Here is a 16,876-nt window from a genome sequence, read left to right as displayed (position 1 = left end):
TAGTCTTGCACATACTATTCAATTCTTTATAAATATTCTTGAACCAGAGGAAGGCTTTGCCAATTTCCTGAGTCTCACCTGGTATGCTGCAGAGTTTTAAGCCAATTTGATACACGTTAGGGTTATCTGAAAAGAAGGAGCCCTAATTGGAGAAAATGCCTTCATAAGATCAGGTTGTAGGCAAGCCTGTAGGATATTTTCTTAATTAATGATTGATGGGGAAAGATTCAGCCCATAGTGAGTAGTGCTATCCCTGGTCCTGTGTTCTTTAAGAAAGCAGGCTGAGTAAGCCACGAGGAGCAAGCCAGTAAGCAGCACCCCTCCATGGCCTCTGCAACAGTTCCTGCCTCCAGGTTCTTGCTCTACCTGAGTTCCTGCCCTCACTTTTTGATAATGAACTCTGAGGTAGTTTAAATAAGAATAGCCCCTATAGACTCACATTTGAGTGCTTAGGGAATGGCATTAGGAGGTGTGGCCTTGGGGGGGCGGGCTTTGAGGTTTCCAATGCTCAAGCTAGGCCTAGTGTCTTTCTCTTCCTGCTCCCGGTCAACCCAGATGAAGAACTCTTCAGCTCCTTTCCCAGCACCATGTCTGCCCCTCCACTTCCTGTCATGACGATAATAGACTAGATCTCAGAACCTGTGAGCCAACCCCAATCAAATGTTTTCCTTTATAAGAATGGCCTTGATATAAGTGGTCATGATGTGCCTTCAGGGCAATAGAAACCCTCACTAAGACAAACTAGTATAGGGAGCTATGAATGAAATAAACCCTTTCCTCCCCAAGTTGCTTTTGGTCACGGTGTTTCGTCACAGCAATAGCAACCCTAGCTAAGACACCTGAAGAGAGCTTTGCCAACTGTCATACGCTTGAGGCACTGGTATCATTACATGGCTGCATCCATGTCAACAAATGCACTCATTCATGATGTCCTCATTCCTCACACATTTACTCGGGACTTCTTCCATTCCCCATAGGAAGTATTTCTTTAGGTCAGCACACGGAAGCTGTGGTTGGGTTAGTGATGTCGGTGGTGGGTGCCAAGCCACACATCAAGCCGGCAGCAGAACATGTCAAGCATTGTACAAGAGTCTCTCACCTCACAGGATGCTGGTTCTGAAGGTTTGAGGGTTCGTGGAAAGCACCCGAGGCTTGGCACTGTGTGAAAAACATGGTTCAAACACAACCAAATGTTCTACACTTTATCCATCACGCAAAGCCAGTGGGCAATTTTCCTAATTGTTAATTAATGTAGATGGGCCTAGCTCACTGCGGCTACTGCTAACCCTTGGTAGGCAGGCCTGAGTTGTACAGTTAAAGTAGCTAAGTGAGCCAGCAGTATGTGGGCATTACTTCCATTGGTGAGGACAGAATAGCTCCCACCTCTTGATACTTGGAGATAAAGTTTCAGCATGAATTTGTAGGAATAATGTATTAGTTTCTTTTTTTTGTTGCTCTAATCAAAATATCCTAACAAAAGCAAGCCAGCCAGAAAGTTCCTCTTGGGTCTCCACCTCAGTTCCTGCCTCTAGGATCCTACCTTGGCTACTCTTGATGGTGGAGTGTGACCTATAAGCTAAAGTAAGCTCTTTTCTCCCCAAGTTGCTTTTAATCATGACCTTATCACAGCAACAGAAAAGCAAACCAGGACATATGATGATGATGATTATGATGATGATGATGATGATGATGATGATGATGGTGTTGAGTATATGTATTATTATTATTATTTATTACTATTACTATTATTATTATTATTAGTAGTAGTAGTACATCACTGAAGCTTTGACTATGAACATAAGTAAAGACAGTGATATAATGATCCTTTATGCTTCCAGGATCCAGTTTCAACTGCCATTTTCTAATATTAAATTAAAATTACAACTTAGTCACTAAAGAACGAGTGTCTTAGTTTTTTTTTTTTCTTTTAAACAGATCTTGCCTCAAGTTTATTTGTAAAAACAGCATAGGACACTGGTCATCTGCAAACAGTGTGTAGGTGGGTGTGTCACAGCAGTCCGTCTGTCTTCACACAGGCAGGAGCCTTTTCTGTGGGGCCTTCACAGGGGCCTGGGCACCTTTGGGGCCTGAGCTGGTGCTGAAGCCTGGGCCTTAGCTGGAGCTGTGGCCTCTGCCTTGGTTTGACCCTTGGCCATGTAGCTTCGAATCCTCTTCCCAAGTCTGGGGTGAGCGGTGAAAGGCTGAGTTTTCGGCTGCCTTTGGCATCTTGGGCTTGATGGCCTGAGGCTTCACAAGGGCCTTGATGGCCTCTGCACGTGCACTCACTGCCTTTGCATTGTTAGCCTGCATCTTCTTCAGATACCATTTCTGGGATACCAGTTGTGGGACTGGTTGTATGTGGTGTGGTTCTTGGACTTGGCCATGTCTGCACAGTAACCCATGGCTCCTGCAGCATCCGGGACTGGAAGATGAGTGTCTTGGTCTTGGTAGAGAGACTCCAGCAGCATGCCACAGTATCTGGTCTCTATATGAGAAACATTATGATAATCGACATTTCTGTGGTTTGAGTGTTTGCTTCTGTGGTTGATGTCCCCTCTCCATGTTCATGAACACTTGGTCCCCAGTCAGTGGTGCCTTTTAGGAAGGTTATGGTGCCTGTATGAGGTAGAAATCTGTCACTGGAGACAAGTTTTGAGGATTCATAGGCTGCCCTCACTTCTATGTTACCTTGGTCTCTGTGTGTGTGTTTGAAGCAATACTGTGCTGTCCTCACTAACATAATCTCACAGTCATTCTTGAAGCATGTTGTTCTTTTTTTCTCTTATGATTTTTTTTTTGCTAATTTGGGTTCTTTACATTTCTATATACATTAAGAATCAGTTTGTTGATTTCTAAATAAAGTCTGATGGAACTTAGATTAGAATTATGTTGAGTAAATGGATCCATATAGGGAGAATTCCCATTTTACAATATGGAGCCTTCTAAGCACTGAAAATTATCTCCCCCTTATTCATCTTTTCAGTTTTTCAAAGTAATAGTACAGTAATAGTACCAGTGTTACTCTGGTACACTCATATCTGGGTACTTCACGTTTTTGATACTACCACAGATGACATTTCAAAATTTCTTTTTCTGGGGATAGGAAGGTGACACAGTGAATAGATAAGGCTCTTGCTTTGCAAGTATGCGGACCAGTGTTTGAATTCCTAGCACTTATGTAGGTAGCAAACTTGTCATCCCTCAGCACTAAAGCAGGGACAGAGGATCCCCAGAGCAATCTGACAAGATAGATTAGCTCAATCAGTGATTCCCAAGTTCAAGTGAGAGACCCCCAACTCAAATATATAAGGTGGAGAGAGATCCAAGAAGACACCTGATGTCATCTTCTAGCTACATACACACAGCACAGGTATATGCACATATACCTGCACACATATGTGCCCACATATATATATATATAACTATGCATACACATATTTATACCATGGACATATATATGTGCATACGATCTTTTTCCATTTATTTGTTTTTGGTACACAGAAATAAAATTAGTTTTGTAAATGGAACTTTCAAAATGGCCTTATTCCATTTGTTCTCATTATAAGTATGTTTGTATTTTTCACAATACAGTACATCATTTGTGTGTAGAGACAAAAATGTGTCCTTCTATTATATGTTGACACTCTTGCTTATTTGGTCTGCCTTTTTCATCTTGTCATTTATTTCTTTTCAGTGCTCGATGCTTCTTGAAGTTTTGTCTTCTTAGTGTTCAGGGCCCCATCTGTGGATCCTCCCTGTTTTCTTGCATTTTGTCTTCAGTGTTTCACAGTTATCTAGAACAATGCCTTTGTCTTTCATGTAGGTGATAGGATGTCAGTCATTCATCCAACCAGAAAGACTGTACAGAATGAGGGGCATGCTGCATTAGAAGATGGAGATGGGACCCACTGATTTGAGATGCCCATTTCTGAATGGCTCAGGTCATTGGTAGAGAGGTGTCACCAGAGAGCAGGTGGGTTCTTTTAACTATCAACATATACGTGAGGTTAGACTTGTGGCTCACGGTGACATGACCCAGGAGAGTGAGCAGAACATGAGAACAGAACTCTAGGGAAACCGTAGAGAAGTGCCCACTGACTTGAGAACAGAGAACCCATTAGAGAGCTGACACCTCGAAAGTCTTCTGGGGTTTGCACAGGAAGTATGGTGGGATAGGAAATGAAAACCAAAGAGAATGAGGGATTTGAGCGGCAGGGTGGGGCTTATGTGACAGGTGATGGTGTGTGAGCAGCATGAGAAATAGATAAAGGGTGCAGATTATTCTTTATCTGATGGGAAATCATTATGAAAATGCCTTGGATGAGCAAGTCTTGAATAGTGCAGAGGAGTTTACGGAAGGGGGCAAGGTATCTTAGACAACCTGAGCTCCTTCAGATTCTCTGGGGTCTCCAAGTTGCTGCTAAATTCTACTTAATATGACTGCTCTCTGGTTCTTAATTTTTTCTTCCCTCATTTTTCCTCTAAACTTGACATACTAGATGAGGCCTTGGCTGCTCTTCTTTCCTTTATCAGTAGGTCCTTTGTGCTTTTTCTTCTGGGAGCCTTTACCAACTTTCCATCCATTCTTTCCACTAAACAGATGTTGCAGTGACCACAGTTGGGAAATCTCTTGCTCTCTGCATGTGGAGCCAGACACTTGTGTGTCACTTCTCTGACTGTAAATATTTTTTCCTTTTTGAATCTGGATGCATTTTTTTCATCATTGATTCAATCTGAACCGCTTCAATTAAGGACAGAAAAATAAAACCCATATGGGATTTCTTGTGTGTGAAATAGAGGCCTTGTCAAATATTAAACCGTGTACACACACACACACACACACACACACACACACACACACACACTTTCAACACCTGAGTCTCCCTTTTATCCCAGTAACAAGGGTGAGAAACTCTTTGAAATCCTCCCTGAATTCCATGTAAATGACCATGCCAGTTAGGTAGCAAGTGATCTTCAAAGCCAACACCCTTCCAATAAATGTTTGCCCTGATTTCATTATTCCTAAAGGCTCACTGATGCCAGAAAGAACAAAGAGATAAGGGGGGAAAGTGTGTCTTTGATTGGCCCCCTTGGTGTGTATTTTAGAATGCAGATGTGATATTGGGCCAGTTCTCTGGTCATTTGGGGATTTTCCGGCATTCTCTATTGCTAGTGATAAGAATGGAAACTTTTTCACATGTGTTGGTGGGTGGGGTAAGGACAAGCTGCATTCTACAGTCACATGTCCCCGTGTTCTCTCTCATTTGTTACTTGTTCTTTATGCCATTGGGGGATTAAGCTGCTTAAGAAGAGGATAAAGGTTAGGGGTGCAGCTCAGCATGCAGAGTCTTGTATTTAATTCTCAGAACTACAAACAAAAAGTAGGAACAAACAAACAAACAAACAAACAAGAACTACACAAAGGTTTAGAAAGAACCAATAGTTATTTTGACCTAATATTAACTATTGTTTGAATTTTAAACCTTTAATCCTTGGTGCTGTCATGTTCAATGCTTTCATTTTTAATGTGACTTTTCAGTTTTTAATTTTGTTTTATAATATAAGAAATGCATCTCCAAAGTATGCATAACTTTCCAAAGTATGAAACTCTGGAATTTGATTCCTACAATCTTTCAGTCTCCTTATTGTCACAGCAAAGATGTTCCAAACCAACCATGTTCCAAAACCAAAGACCTCACTGGACTTCCTGGACTCACCATACTACAGAAAAGGAAGCTGGAGATGTTGTTCACTTGTTCAATGTGGATTAATTAAATAAAGGATATCAGATACGCAGGGACTTGCTAGCAACCTGAGAAAGAAGTAACTTAGATGCGGAGGTATAGGGGAGGCAAATTAAACTGTTTTTTTTTGGGGGGGTGGGGTGGGGGAAGGGTGGCAGAAGTGGAATATCAGGATAACAGTATTACCTCTTTCGTTATGGAGAAAAAAAATTTCTGACCCTTAATACTGGTACTTTAAAAAATTATTACTAAGAAAGCTACTATTATTAAGAAAATGATTATTATGACAGCTTGACTATATGATTAAGAAAATTAATAATATATTAACACCTAGGGAGAAATGGTTGGGTTACTTTAATCTAACTACAGAGAGCCCCAAAGAAACCAGGACTTTAAGTGTTTTAGCAAGAGGAAGCTATAATTTAGTCTGTGTACTGCTCCAACTCTGGTGAATACTGGTAGGATAAGTTACCTCGATTCTGTCCAGTAGACACATGGAGAGAAGCACACAGGTATAGCTCACTGTGTTTTTGTCCCACTGTCAACCTCCCAAAAGAAACAGGTAAAATCAATTTTACAGGTGTAGATCAGTTATCCCAATAAATTCAAACCAGTTTTCATTTCCACAAATAATGCAAAGCTTGTTGAGATGTTTTAGGTTTGCTGCTGCTGCTGCTGCTGCTGCTGCTGCTGTTGTTGTTGTTGTGTCTCTGAATTCTAATTCAACACGGATAACCCAGCTTCAGTTAGATGTTGCCATGTTAGTGGTTGAAATGACGTTTAACTTACCCAAACACCAAAGAAGCAGTAAAATATTTTACACATCTTTAGTTTTAAATCTCAAATTAATTAAAATGGAAAAAAAAATTAAAAGTCAGTTCCTCACTCAACAGTAGCCATGCGTGTTTGGCAGTTGCATGTGGCTGCTAGCAGTTTGCCCCAAACGCTATTTCCCGCGTGGCCTTAATCAAGCCTCTCTCCAATCCTTCGGCGAGAACTTCTTGTGTTGGACCATGTCCAGCTATGAGCTGAATTACATTCTTGCCAAATTCATGCTGAAGCCCAACCCTCGGCAGCGCACAATGGGGCTGTGTTTGAAGAAGGGCATTTAAAGACGCGATTAAGGCAAAAAAAAAAAAAAAAAAAAAAAAAAAAAAAAAAAAAAAAAGAGGCATCTGAATGGTGCGCTTCTTCAGAGAGGGGATTTGGACGCACACAGACTCCAGAGGTGCTCATACACAAAGAAAAGCCAGAGTGACAAGGAGGCTGGCCACTTGTGGCCCCAGGAGATAAGGCAAACCATTGCCTTCTGCTGCGTACACTACCTCGTCCATTAAACTGTGCTGTGACAATGCTAGCAAATAAGACAGTAAGCCAGCATGGGGAAGGTAACCGAAGTTCACGTAAGCGCCCTGCTCTTCAGAAGTAGACTTTTCATTTAGTCACTGGCTTCGGAGTTTGATATTCCATAGACTCGGTAAGCTTGGCTTTCAGAACACATTTTAAGAAAACAAGTCCTCAGGCTGCCCTTTTCGGTCTGTTTTCTTTAAAAGGCTTGGCATTCATGCCCTTTTGGCGAGGATGCTGTGTGGGTTTTTCCATTTGGAAGCCAGTGGGTGAATGAGACGGGTCCCCTGCATCACGAAACACACGGCTTCGAGGTTCAGGGTGAAGTGCCTGCACCTATCAGGTGGAGTCTCTTGCCTTTGCCCACCGCAGCTCGGCCTCTTCGTGATTGCCAAAGTTTGTTAATAACATTTGGGCCTATGCTAATACAATCAGAAAAATTATGCAGCCAGCCTATTTCCTCCCGGAGAGAGCAGGGTGATCAGCCATTAGTGATTCTCACTGATGAGCCTCTACTAATTGCGCAGAATGTAATTAGTGATTATATAATATTTGAGCTCTTGCAACTGTCATTAATGTCCACAATTCACCAGAGATGGGCCCTGCTGAATGGCAGTATGATTGTTGTATGCTAAATCTAGTTAATCTGAGGTACGGTAATCAACACTGGGTGCACTTTAGGCCGTGCTTAAAAGCACTGGTGACCTCAGGAGGGAAAAAAAAATCCCACCCCTGCCATTTACCAAAGTCTGAACTGAATACAATGGAGATCTCTTTCAAAAAAGGAATTTAATAATGAAATTGCCCGGAAAATTCAAGGGCAGAGCTATTGCATGGCTTTAACCCCTTTAGATTTTTTTATTTCTGTAACAGATACAGTGATCAAAATGTTGTATTGGTGCTGACATGAATCATGATACATTAGATTACTGACTCGGGTTGTGTTGTATGTTAAAAGCTCTGATGGTTTTGTCATGTGGCTAAGAAGGGGGTTCAGAAATAGTTCTTGAGGGGCAGGAGAGGAACTCGGCATTTCAGAGCCCACCCGAAGACCTGAGTTCAGTTCTCAGCACCTTCTTCAAGCAGCACATCTTGGGTGTGGTTCTCTGGTAGAGAGCAAATTCGATTAGATGTTCATGGACCTGAGTCTGCTACTCAACGCTGGGAAAGAAAGGAAGAAGAAACAGAAAGAATTCTTCCTAAGAGGAAACATGAAGGCTGGCAAGATGGCTTATGGGGTGAGGACGCTTTTTACCAAACCTGGCATGCAATCTACAGGGTAGAAGGAAAGAGCAAATTACCACATGTCATCCACAGGCACTACGGCATGCCTGTAAAACACACACACACACACACACACACACACACACACACACACACACACAGAGGCACACACACTCTCACAGGTTCTCTTAGAGGGCCCCCAGCATCACCGAATACCATTTGTGCCCAGTGGTAACAAACTCATAGATGCTGTCTTTTCTGGATTTTCTACATCTCTATTTCACTTTCTGACTCCCTTACTGCTCAAATTCATGGTCTGCATAAAGCACTAACCTCAAGCCCCAGCTCCAGGTTCTGTTTCTGTCTTTCCATCCTATCTCAATACCCTCTTACCATAAGGTGATGTTACAACCTGCAAAGGCATCTAAGATCTGCTTATACAGTTAGCAAACTACAAGTGGTCCTCTTCAATATGTGTTTACCTAATGAGTTCATTCACATTGAAATATATTATGCTAACTGCAACCTGTACATTAAGTTGCAGAATCTATCAACAGCTGTGGAATTCTAATGTATCTGTGCTGATTTGTAAATTTCCAAGGTCTGAGCCTTGAAAATAGGGCTCTATTTTTCAAAAGATAATCAGGTAAGTGTAGACCCCGAGGAGAAGAGTTTATGATTGAGGTTATGTCCTTCCATGTGGGGCTTTCATGTAAAAAAGGAAAATACCTTGCTTTCTAAGGTGCTTTGTAGTGGATGTTTGACCAGGTCAAGTTCCTCCAGGTATGAGTGTTTAGACTCTGGGAAAGTTCTGTTGAACAATAATGATAATAGGGATTTGCATGACCATGCACTTTGTAATAGACTAGATCCAACCTTTCTGCTTTAAGAATTATCACAATCTCTAGTTACAAATGGGGAAACATAACTTTCAAAAGCTAGGTGGACTGTTACCTAAGAACACCTGTAAAAGTATCTTTTATTTGCCTGATGTAATTTTTGTCTTGGAGGCTTACTCCCTCCATCTGCTAACCTAGGCCTAGTCCTGGAAGCTTCTAGACTCCATAAATCTTATCTAGGCCTAGAACATTTTCAGCCCTTGAGAGTTGCTGCTGAATAAGGTCACCCCTTCCTAGTTCTGTCTGACCTCTGGCTGGCTGGTAAACTCAACTGTTCTGAGTCAAACTCCTCTCCAAGCTGACAGATTCAATCTGACTTCTCTCAGCTTCCCCTGAATTGTTCTGTTTGGCCTCATACTAACTTTGGAACGTTCTAATCTCTGGCTACTTCTCATTCTCTGACTCATTCTGTCTTCACCTGTGTCTAGCTTGTTCTTTTTCTGCAACCTGTCTCTGTACCACTGTCTCAGTAAAACTGCCTCCTCTTCTCTGTACTGCTCTCTCTTAAGAAGTCTCTTTCCTCTCTGTTCTCATGAGAGATGGGCATATCACAGTCTGCCACATCTTCCTCTGATTCATCACTTTTTCTGCCACACAATTAGACATCATTTTCAAACACAGGTGCTTCCTTCTACAAACAAACTTTACCTTCATTTTTTGGTATTAAAGGTGTGTATTAAGGACTGAGCCGCACCACAACTAGAAACAGGTTTTTTTTTTCCCCCAGTAAATAATACGATCTCTGGGTTCAGAGTGCCATAAAATATCCTACAACAAACACCTGACCTGTAAGTGAGGATGAGGAAAGCTGGCTGTGATCTGACTTGCTCGGAGGCCTACCATTGGTTTTTGAGGCTGAAAAATCATAGCTATCAGCATTCCTTGCTTCTGTTTCTCCTTCATGGCTAGCCTGAGGTAAGAGTCAATAGAGAACAGCAAGCCTTTGTATTTGCCCAGCCCTCTCATAGACATTGGTCTCCCAAAACCACTGCAGATGTCTTTGTCCATAGGTGGCTCCCAAGACTTTTTTTTTTTATCACATAGTTGGTCAGTAGAAGTTCTTGGAATTTTTATATTTGTAGGACAACTCTTGCAGGGTTATAAAAATGGTGGTATTTTATCTTGCTGTGGACATGTTACAAAAGGACCTGTTCTGTCTCCATATGCACCTCCTACCCCACTAGACTCAAGCAAAATTATCTCCTCAGAGAATTTGTTTGACACTTCACCTTGTGTGTTCCTTCCACCTTCCACAAGTTTTTCAATGACATGCACACAATACCTCACTGATAGGCGTGCTTCTGGAGACCTGAACCTAACACAGAACCTAGGAAAATGTCTATTAATTCTTGAAGCCAAAGTCACTCAGAAAAAACAAACTGCAAGACAAGCGTGAATTAGTAAGTATGAGAAAGGTTATCCATTGTTTGAATACAATTTGCCTAAAGTTGGAAACAATTTACATATAGTAGTTAACTGATTAACTCAACAGATGATGACGCTTTCATTTAGTGGAATATAAAACCATAAAAATGAAGCCATTCCACTTTCAACCAGCAAGAATTTAGCTCAATATATTTTATTGAAAGGGAAAACATTAAAAAGAAAATGTGCAAAGCAGAAGGTACAGAATAAGAAGGCAAATGAACTCTTAAAACATTGGTATTTGCTATAAATTTATGTAAATTAAGAGCACAGAATATAGTTGAAGGAGATAGCTCGGCAGGTAATGCTGATGACCTAAGCTTGATCCTTGGGACCCACATGATGTAAGGAGTGAATTGATTTATTCAGACTATTAAACACATGTGCTGTGGTGGGTATACCTACACATACAATAAATAAATAAATTTAAAAGCACAGAATCTAAGACTGAATTTGAAAACCAAATAATGTTCATAAGTATTCTTTCTTTTTCTTCCTTCCTTCCTCCCTCCCTCCCTTCCTTCCTTCCTTCCTTCCTTCCTTCCTTCCTTCCTTCCTTCCTTCCTTCCTTCCTTCCTTCCTTTTTGAGACAGGGTCTCATTATATAGACTAGGCTGACCTGGAACTCACAGAGACCTGTCAGCCACTGCCTCCTAAGTCTGGGATTTGAAAGGAATGTACCACCATACTTGGCGAAGAAGCACTCTTAAAAGATTATAAAAAAAATGTTTAACTATAATAGGATGTAAAAAGTTGAAATTTATAAGGCATATTTGAACCAAAAGAAAGCTGAATAGTAACTTTTATATTCACCCAAATAAAATGAAAAGCAAAAATATTATTATTAACAATATAAAATGTTATCTTACTGCAAAAGTCACACCAGAACAAAAACTATACATTTACCCCAATTACACATGGTCTCTCCTTAACCTAAAGCTGACTGAACTATAGTCAGAAAGACTATATGATATATTGTTTTTGAAGAGTTTAAAACAATCTTTTAATAGAGCTATTATATGAACTAGATTAAGAGAAAGCAGAGAGGGACTGAAGAGATGGTTCAGAGGTTAAGAGCACTGGCTGCTTTTCCAGAGGCCCTGAATTCAATTTCCAGCAATCACGTAGTGGCTCACAACCATCTGTAATGGGATCTGATGCCCTCTGCTGGTGTGTCTGCAGACAGTGACAATGGACTGATAAACAAAAAATTTTTTTAAATAAAAGTAAGTGGAGACATAAATGTTTGAAGAAAAAAACCCTAAATAACCTTGAATTCATAGATATCTGTAGAAATGAACAGAGAGACAGAGACAGACAAGCAAACATGCACAAGAGATTCACATTCATTGTGGAGGATATTCTTACTGGGTATAGAATTCTGACAAGCAGGGGTTTTTTTGTTGTTGTTGTTTTGATTTTTGGTTTTTGTTTTTGTTTTTTCAGTACTCTACCTCCAAAGAAGCAAGAAGTACTTATGAGAACATTGTGTTGCCACATATTCATCTCACCTTTTTCCAAACAGCCAACACCCATATTTTCTCAATGCAATTAACAAGTGATTACTACATTATTCAATGTGTTACTAAACCTATATTGCCAATTCTTAAGCTTGGGAGAAAAATGATCATTAATGAAAGGAATACTTATCTTTCTTCTTCTTCCAAGAGTAGTTCTCTTTTTGGATCTTGATGTTGCTGACTTGCAAGCTTATTTTTAGAAATGCTGCACTAAGCTGGAGGTCTTGCTCAGTGGTAGACAATTTGCCTAGCATATGTAAAGCCTGAAAAAAGAGAGCATTTAGCTAGAATGACTTGCTAATCTTATGTGCAGAATTGTTGTCTCAGAGATGGGGGCAGAGAAGACGTAAATGCTAAAAACGTCATTTTAGGGTCCCTCACTGACCTAATAGCCATGGAAGAATATTTACAACCTAATGATAATGATACCATAGTGTTTGAAATTTGTGGTTCATAAATAAATGGTGTCTACAAACATCTTCTTTTTAGCTTTTAAACTCATTAATAAGGTGCTAGAGATGTAGTTCAGTGGTGTAACATATATAAAAACTTGGTAGAACCCTAGCAGCATAAGAAAACAAATATATTAATTAGGCGACTAGAACGTTTGGTGTGCTGGGCAGTTTTCTATTACCATAACAGAATACTTGAGATAGTCTACTTTCCTTGAGATAGGAAAGGGGGGCCCCAGCCCACCACTGACATGCAGATGGCCCCACCTGCTAGCATGTAGTGGCAGGTGAGGCAGAGGACCCCCAGAGGCTCAGGTTCTGCAAAGATGAGCAAGTAAGGAGTGGAGAGATGGGAGAGGAAGAGAAACAGAGTGGTGTGTGCATGATGAAGAGAGGCAGAACTGGAGACACAGGGTGATGAGGAACAGCCTGATGTGAATAGCCTGTGCTACCATCTGAGGCCATGGTGAGGTCCTGCTCATACTGCCACTAAGAGCCATGTCTTATTCTGTGGCACTGCAGCAGTAGGGGTCTGTGTCAATCTCCGTGGCCTATGTTACCACCAAAAGTCATGCAGATGCCCCTGGTCTGGGCTGCTGCCTGAAACCACATTGATATCAGAGGGCTACACAGAGCTAGCCCTGCCCCTTAGAGGCTGGAGTACGTGAAGAGCTGCCCCTTACCTTGCCTGAGCAGTGTAGAGTTGGCCTTGGTGACAAAAATAAGCACAGGAGAGCTGGTTAGAGGTCATGAGAGCTTGAGAGCTAGCCTTGCCTCTCACCAGTTGTGGCACTGGGGTGAGCTGGCTGCATCCCTCACCTGGGCAAAGCAGGAGAGGTGGCAGGCTAAACACAGACATCACCCAGGCCCAGATCCAGGGCGTGGAGTTTGTCCACCTCAACTCTACAACATCCACACTATCTCTGAACTGATGTCCAAGAGGAGTCCTGGTGAAGATCCAGTATTGGTAGTATAACAGAAGCCAGAGGCCTTGAACTAGACAAATTACTCATTGCAATAAACATTTGCTGTAAAGCTATTTGGGCAAAAAAGTATACTGTGGGACACAATGTGACATACTGCATCTTCCATAGTGAGATTTATCTATTTAATTATTATTATTATTGTTGTTGTTGTTGTTGTTTTTGGTTTTTGGTTTTTTTTTTGTTTTCTTCTGGGCAGCAGGCCCATATAGAGGAATGAAGAGATGAATAGGATTGGGGTACATGATATGATATTCATTATGAAATTGAATCAATACAAAGTTTTTTTTTAAGAGGAGGAAAGGGATTTTTGGCTTACAGGTTTGGAGGTTTTAATGCATTGCTGCTTCACCATGTATTAACGTTCTACTACCTCCTACAAGTGCGATGGACTGAGGACCACAACTCTAGACTTCCAGGCCATTGGATGACATTCTAGGCACAAATCATAGAAGTCAATAATAAGGGAGGAAACTCAGAACTTTCAGAAAAACACAACAGGGTAAATTCAAAGGAAGCAATGAGTGAAGAACATGTGTTCATAAAATAGAGAAATATAGCTGGTCTTCAAACAAAGCTTCTCTTTAAAAAGAATGCTATGCATTGAAAAGATCGGTGATTTAAGGTAATCTTTGACCTCTGCAAATAAAGGACAGCAAAGGACAAATGACAATGGACACGCAGAGCATTAAAATAAAAAGGAGTTGTTTTGCATATGTGTCTATGTTCCTTGAGATGGTTTAATTTATGAAGATTCCTAGCATCCCAAACTTACTGCAAGAAGAGAACTCCAAAGTAGTTTCTTACCTATAGTGAGACAAAACATTTAAATTAATCCTAAAAGAAAACAGGAGAAAGGAAATAGTAAAGACAACACCAGAAATCAAGTACAAAAGAGATACAAAAGAAAATCAACGATTTAAACAGTTAATTCAATAATAAAAAAATTTAAACTTCTAACAAGATTTACCAATAAGAGAAAATTACTACTACCTCTTATTCGAAATAAGCATGAGAAGGAACTTTACTTCCTACCTTTCTGCACCGTTTTGTCATAAACTGCCCAGACCACTGTGTCTCTCAGCAATCATCTGAGAAACTTCTATTTGGAGTAGATGGTGATGAACACAGAGACCCACAACTTGCCAAAGTGTAGAGAATGAGACTGTAGGGCTGGAGAGATGGCTCAGCGGTTAAGAGCACCCGACTACTCTTCTAGAGGTCCTGAGTTCAATTCCCAGCAACAACATGGTGGCTCACAACCATCTGTAAAGAGATCTGATGCCCTCTTCTGGTGTGTCTGAAGAGAATGAGACCGTAGAATGTTCAGCTTTAAAGGGAACACATATACTGCCTTCCAAGTCTCAGGGATCATTGCAGAAAAGGAGAATGAAAAGTGTAAGAACCAAGGAGGTAGATGAGTACTAGGAAACATCTAGCAATAGCAGGGAACTCACACTGATTGCCACAACATGCACAAAACCTGTGTAAATCCAAGTTAGATCAAATCCCAACATGGAGAGGGGAGTTCTACATATAGTCCTATACCTAGCCATGGATGGAATGGCGATTGTTAGCTGCTGGGAATAAGAGTGGTAGTTTTCTCTAAGAGTCTTAAGAATCCTGGATAAAGTGACCACTCTCCTGTGAAAAAGCACATGCCCAAGAATATCTAGGCAGCACAAATGGGTCTTAAAAACATAAAAAAAAAGAAAGAAAAGAAAAGGACATAAAATTGTGTGAGGCAGGGATGGAGGCTGGATCTGGAAAAGCTGGAGGAATAAATATGATCAAAACATAGAACTCAAAGCTCTCAAAGAGCTAATAAAAATAAGCAAGATAATATTACTAGAGAGACTTTAAAGAGATCAGAAGCAGATGTTTTGAACAACTTATCCCAACATATGTCTAGATAGATAGTACAAAATAAAAAAATCATGAAAATGAATACATGAACAAACAGAAGATTTTAATATCTTCTATGTCTATTATATAAGTGGAATTTATGACTCTACTCCCCGGGCCACAGCTCAGCCTGCCTTTTGGGAGGCCTGCTATGCCCAGGACAATCAGGTGAGATACTTACACCTGAATCCTCCACCTGCTGGGACCCCTGCAAGCCTAGCAACCAGGAGGTCCCACTATTCCCTCTGTGCTCCATCTTCTTCCAGTCCACATGTCTACCTGCAATCCTGGATCTCCACTCCACTCCCCAGGCCACATGAAGCTCCTGCTTCTCTGGAGGTCTGCTGCAACCTTAGACAACCAGAGGCATGCTGCCATTAGGGACTACCAGTTCTACCTATATTCACAGAGGCCTGCTACAACCAAGGACTACCAGGTCAGTCAACATCTGAGACAACCAGATGTCTAAAGGCTAGTGCAAGAACAGAATCAACAAAAGCTAGGGCAATATGGCACCATCAGAACTCAGCTCTCCTACTATAGCAAGCCCTGGATATTCTAACACAACTGAAGGACAAGACAATCTTACATCACATCTTAGGAAGATGATGGAGGCCTTTAAAGAGGAAATAAATAGCCTTCTGGTTTCCATCTGCGCCCTGAGCTGACCGTATGCCAAAGCTCTTGGTACCCGAATCCCATCAGGAGAGAGCTGGTCTCCCAGGAGCGCTGACACACAGGCCTACAGGAGGGTCAAACCACTGTCAGAGACAGCAAAACCAGCTAACATCAGAGATAACCAGATGGTGAGAGGCAAGGGCAAGAACCTAAGCAACAGAAACCAAGGCCACTTGGCATCATCAGAATCCAGTTCTCCCACCACAGCAAGCCCTGGATACCCCAACACACCCGAAAAGCAAGATTCTGATTTAAAATAATATCTCATGATGATATTAGAGGACTTTAAGGAGGACATAAATAACTCCCTTAAAGCAATACAGGACAACACAGGTAAACAGGTAGAAGCCCTTAAAGAGGAAACACAAAAATCCCTTAAAGAATTACAGGAAAACACAACCAAACAAATGAAGGAAATGAACAAAACCATCCAGGATCTAAAAATGGAAATAGAAATAATAAAGAAATCACAAAGGGAGACAACCCTGGAGATAGAAACCTAGGGAAGAGATCAGGAGTCATAGATGCAAGCATCATCAACAGAATAGAAGAGATAGAAGAGAGAATCTCCGGGACAGAAGATACCATAGAAAACATTGACACAACTGTCAAAAAAAAAAAAAAAGCAAAATGCAAAAAGATCCTACCCTAAAACATCCAGGAAATCCAGGACAGAATGAGAAGATCAAACCTAAGGTA

This window comes from Rattus norvegicus, chromosome 3, assembly GCF_021556685.1.
Source record: "Rattus norvegicus strain SHRSP/BbbUtx chromosome 3, alternate assembly SHRSP_T2T, whole genome shotgun sequence".
Taxonomy (NCBI): Eukaryota; Metazoa; Chordata; class Mammalia; order Rodentia; family Muridae; genus Rattus; species Rattus norvegicus.
Note: the sequence above shows the minus strand (reverse complement) of the source record.